This window comes from Phalacrocorax carbo, chromosome 11 (genome assembly GCF_963921805.1).
Source record: "Phalacrocorax carbo chromosome 11, bPhaCar2.1, whole genome shotgun sequence".
NCBI classification, from domain to species: domain Eukaryota; kingdom Metazoa; phylum Chordata; class Aves; order Suliformes; family Phalacrocoracidae; genus Phalacrocorax; species Phalacrocorax carbo.
In genome coordinates, this window is record NC_087523.1 from 8,629,377 (window position 1) to 8,635,376 (window position 6,000).

Sequence of the window (6,000 nt, forward strand, 5' to 3'; positions counted from 1 at the left end):
CTCCTGCTTCCCAGAAACACTTCCACTTGGCAACAGCTCCCCAGAGTGCATGGTCAGTGCTCAGCAAGGGAGAAGAGCTGGATCAAACAGCTGAAGGAGCTGAAGCTGACTCATTTCCATCACTGTCCAGGGTGAAAGGAGTGATTACTCTGCCAGAATTATAACTTCAGGCAAGAATACATGCTCTCTTCAAAGGAGAACATTATTTAGGGAACAACAAAGGCATTCCAGCATCACAGCCGCTGGAATAAGGTTTGTCATGCTACAGTCAAAGAACTATTAGGCTTGCAAGCTTTTGCCTTGGCTATATTCATTTATGTATACTTCATCTGTTTTCCTCTGAGATCTGGCATCTTTTTCCCGAACCAAGAAGCCCATCCTACAGCAGTAAGTGTCAGCAAGCCTTCAACTCTGACCAGCCAGGTAGGAGCACATCCAACAAGCCCCTAGTCCAGAACAACTCCAAGCAGAGGTTTACAAGCTAGGTGCATCTGCTGGAAATTAACTGGGTTTTGGAACTGCAAATACAAGGTCTTTAAAATTATTTTCTGTGTGCTTTCACAATTAAAAATGAAATCACTCTGATGAAAAATGTTACATTTGCAGGCCACGTGCTTGTGACTAAATACCTCCTGGTCTTCCCTGCTACTACAACTTATTTTTTTCAGGGAGTGTAAGGATTAAATAAGACACGGGCCAGGCATGTGAATTGTTGCTACTGGACATTCAAATGAGTGGTTTTCAAGATTTGCCTTTGTTCTGCAGAAGTTCTGCACTGCATATTACTTTTAAGTATGCAACCAGCCATCAACACAGCAGGATATAATTTTTAAAGACTCCAAAAAAGCCAAGCATGTCAATAATCCAGGAATCAAAAGAGGACTCAGAATACATAGGAGATCAGTTTGAGGGGTGGGGATGTAAAGTATTCTATAGAAGAAAAATTAATACTCAGAAAGGAAAGTTAAACTAAGGGTTTGCAAGGAACTGTAAAAGTTAATGCTCTCTCCCTCCATTAAGCACATCAAGAGTGTTCTTTCCCTAATGAGTTAAGCTCTTATTATTCAAGTTTAATGGGGACATATATTTGTTTAACCCTATAGCCTCAGGAGTCAGAATTTCCTGGTGTTAATTATATGGCATATATGCAGACTCTTTGCAAGCAATGTGAATTGGCAATTCCTGCCAAACCTTGAAACCAGGAATCTCCAACAAGCCTTGGTCTGCTTGACAGGAGAAATACCTGAAGGTTGTAATTCCTCACAGTTCCTGAAGTCCAAATCCTGCCTTCATTACAGGGCAGTGGACAACAGGGTTAGCACACATCTTACTTCCTATAGGTAGTTTAGACTTGTGCAGACAGAACAGGCATGATGATGCTTCACAAAGAGCAAGGCAACACCGCCTTTCCTTTGTCATGAAAGGGAAGTGATCCAGACAGATCACACATCAGTGTAGAAATTCCACCTGGGACTACCTATTTTAAGTCAAATGCATAAGGAAGTGACTGCGCATGCACAGCACACTCTGCTCTGCCAAAACAACCCTACCTGGGGCGGGGGGTGGACTGTTGTTTGGTTTGTTGTAGGGGCTTTTTTTTTTTTTTTTTGCAAGAGTTGTTTAGCACCAAGCATCTCAGGAAGAGGAGGAACCACACTGTAACAAGATCTCCAGCAACACCATGGAGTGCTGCTTTAAGCAAGAAGCCAGCACATGGGACTGGGAACCATTAACTATGTCACAGAAGGAACAGGGGGTACCTGTGGCCTGTATCAGCTCTGACCTGGGATAGAGCTCCTCTCTACACATTCCAGCTACTTCACCTAACAGTACTGAGCGGCAACAAGAGATGCAAGGGCTTAGGGATGACGACTGTTACCCACGTCTCCTCTAGTAACCTGCTGGATGAAATATAAGTTCTCCTGTTCTTCATGTCTTCTACTTCTAGGCGGTACAGACACCTTACCCTTTGTGTGGAGCTGGGGCTGTCAAAGCAAACAGGAAAAGCGCAGAGTTTCACATCTACCCATTGCCACCAAACCTCATCTGAGCCCCTGCCTACCCTATGTGGGCCTGAAGGCCAAGTTCTTTCACTTCCAAGGACCTACAAAATAGGGGAAGGCCCAGCAGGGCAAGGTGCTGCAGGTCTGTGTTTCAAAGACGCTTGGCCAGGAAGCAGGACATGCTGTCCTACAGTATGACTACTGCCATCGTACTGCCCACTCACCAGGGAACGGATATACAATCCCAGCTGACATGTGAAAGGGGAGCACATGGGACATGCACACACACCCCCCACATCAGACGGTGCTAGCTGCGGAAGGGAAGGGAACACCTCAGAAATCTTCTCCCCGAGTTTTTGCAGATAAAAGCAGACACCTTGGTAAACAAATATCTTCAGAGCCAAGGTTACCCTGGTTGTTCATTTGTCTGTTTGATAATGATGATGCAGGCCCAGAAGAGCATAAATCCCATGACAGTAATAGGATAGATGTATGAATATGCAGAGGGATAGATACACAGCAAGCTGTAGCAGTTCCCTCAAAGACAGTCTCCTAAAACCAGCCCCTCAGGACACTTCCTGTTATCCTAACAGAGAACCATTAAGTCACAAGTTGGAGGAGGACATGCAGTAAAAATCCTCTTTTTTGGTTCATGATACAAGGCACAGTTTGTTTAAGCAAAGAACAACCCTTGTCTTTGGTAGTGTCACTGATTCAGCAGATCCCCTCCACCTTCTCTGCTAAATCTGGGCACTCAAAAGGAAGGAGGCTATTTGCAGCAATACGGTGGCTAGCAGGAAGCTGAATTTCCACTTCATATTATGATATCCTGAAATTACAGCAAAGGAAAATTAGTTTCTACTAAAATGGGAGATCAGGTCCAGCTGCCTCCAGTTCACAGCAACACAAACTGACCTCCTCTGGATCAGGGAAGAAGCTGTACTTAACTCTCTGGAAGCCAAACTACACCCTGAACTTGTGTCTTCCTTTGCCATTTTAGGTTGCAGAAAGGATCACCCAGGAAAGCCAGCCAGAATACATTTGGCACTCAAACTTTCTTTCCCTTCCAATAGATGGAAGATACACACAAAAGCCCTTTCAGTCAAATCATGGAGATGTTCCTGGGCCTGGAAAGGTGAGACTCCTCCAGAGCCCCACCAGCATCGACAAAGCAGAGCTGCAGGTCCAGTGGCAGCCTTCTCGTGACTGTCACGGGAAGCCACTATACTTCCACCGACTTACAGATCAGCTGAGCCTACCATTGCCCTACTATTTCCATCCTGCTTATTGCAATGAATAAATATATCAATAATTAACAGCAAGTAAAAAGATGATTTGCACTTCTGTAGGGCCCTTCCTCTAAGGAGCTCGTTAACAGCACAACGGCCTTGTGAGAGCCATTGTTCTCCCATTTCACAGGTAGGGCACTCCACCACCTCCAGCAGTGGAACGCCTCCTCCGAGGGCCCTGGGACAACCCACCAGCAGAGAGGCTGATGCTGAATGCCCATGCTCTACCCACTAGGCTGCGCTTTGCTTAAGGGGAAAAATGCCAACAGCCCAGGCTGCATTCCCAGGCACCTTAAGAGCACTGACTTCCCTTAAAGCCTTCTTCTTATCAGAGAAGCAGGTTCCTTTTTGTTGTACAACACTGAAAAGACAAGATTTTTCAGGTGGTGGGCAAAGTCAAGCACAAGGGGAAAGTGGTTATTTCTAAATAACCATATAGCCACGCACGGCTTCTGAACCATGGTTAATTTAATACCCACACATGCTCATTAGAGCTATTCATGCACCCACTGCAATCAGCTTGTTTACACACTTATCAATGACAACTTTCAGATTATTACTTTAATTAAGAAAAACCCTTCATTCGTTGGGATTGTATTACTGAAACACTTTCTTTTCCACTGGGGGATAAGCAGTACTTACAGAAAGACAATGAGCTAGTCAGTACAGCTGCCAGTTGCTACATGGTGTTCACGCTTTGAAGAGGAGGAGATACAGGAGCCAACATCAGATGCCTCCACCAGGAGAGCAGGAGACAGGACTGCAGTGAACCAGGCCAGGCCAGGCCAGCTGTCGGTTTTACCGCCCGCAGTCAGTGCCCAATAAGTTTCACAGCAAATCCCATGGGACTCGCTCACTTCTGAGGGAATATCCTGTCAGAAGAGAGCCTGCAGCATCTTTATACTAGGCCCAGCCCTGGTGCTCCTGGTATTTCACAGGCACGCTACAGCAGGGTGTCACAGGTGCGAGGACGTGGGTGCCCCCACGACCAGGCTGCTGCCCTCATGTGCAGGGCCCAGCTCCCCTCAGGGACACTGGTGACGAGAGGGAGCTGCCTTCACACGCCTGCTACTCTTGTGGCTTTCCCGCCTCAGCCCCATTGGTCGGGGGCACCACTGCCGACTCAGGATTGGCTGGCCAGGCCAGATGCCAGCGTGGGATTGGCCAGGCACGCCCGAGGCCCTCACTGGGGCCCAGCGCGGCCATGGGCCATCGGCGCCCAGCACCGGCCGGCGCTGCTCGCTCAGGCCCCACACAAGCACCCCGGCACTGACCGTCTGGTTACCTGCTGGTAGATGGAAGTTGAATACAAGTTGACCTGATTTTATCACAGTAATAAAATAATTCCTTACAGACCTTGTTAGGCACCAAGTTCACAACAAAACTGCCTGCAAGTCAAAATTATCATCCTATTATCTTCAGTTTCAGCTGGAGCAGGACTTAGCTGCAAATGAACAACTGATTAACAACTGGTTAACTCCACCAGCATTTCATAACATCCTCAAGTACTCTCTCAGTGGCATGATACGTGACATTATTTCCCAGGAGGGGATTTTAACATTGTTACCATTTTAGAGAGCTAAAAAGGCTGTGTTAATAAAATGCATAATTGAAATTTACCTGTCTTTTCATGATAAGAAGCTATAAAGCTTTTACACTGTCTGTCCTAAATATTTTTTGTATTCTACAGCTGTAACTGTTTCCCCAAACAAGTTTTAAACTGACACATAAATCAGTGTATTTCTTTAGTGGCTATTTTTGTAAAGGCAGTCAAATTAATCTAGATTATGGCATCTGACTACAAAGTATCCTACAAAATTGCTCTTATACATTTGCCAAATACTTTCCAAAACACAGCATGGAATAAGTAATAGATAGAGAACAAATTCTGAAAAGCACTAAAAAATAACAATATTTGTCTATTTTTTCCAGCTCACCAATTCTTCTGTGTTTTTTTTTCCACGTACAGTTCCAATTTTCCAGTATTACTCTCAAAATCCACTTTTCGCTCTTTTTTTAAAATTTAAACCTCAGCTAGTGACATGGAGGAGATCCCCGCACACTCTCAGACTGTAATAACAAGTTGTTGAAAGCAGGAACCTTGTACAAACTGGTGTGAACGAAGGCGTCCAGCTCCCAGAGCAGGCGCTGCATAGTCTGCATATGATCAGGAGTACTCCAGCCAGCCACCAGTGCCTCTTCAGTCTGATTTTCCTCTACATTATCCAAGGTTTGTTCTACAAGCTAAAAGACAGAACAAACTAAATCACTTACTCCATTTTTTCCCCCCTTTCATTTCAAATTTTTACTCATCTTTAATGCTGACACAAAAGTAATTGAACTACCTTGGCAAATTGTGCTTGCTGCTGCCCCAAACAACTACAGCTTGGATTCAGCAGTAAAACATCCCCCGATTTTAGCAAGCCTCTATTTCTTTCCACACAAAGTCACTGCTCCAAAGAATTCACATGCCAAGGGAGCGAGCCACAGCCCTCAGAGCATCAGGTTCTGAAGCAAATGACTTTATATTAATAAGAATCACATCTATTCTCTGTACAACCAAGCCCTGCCAAATCCCCTTTCCAGGTTACTAGTAGATGGCCACAGTCATTTGTAAATACATGTCTACACTAAATTCAGGAGTAGAGGAGGTCCTGAAGAAGCCCCCCAGAGATAGTAGGTCTGTAGCAAGGCCCAGAGCAGACCTG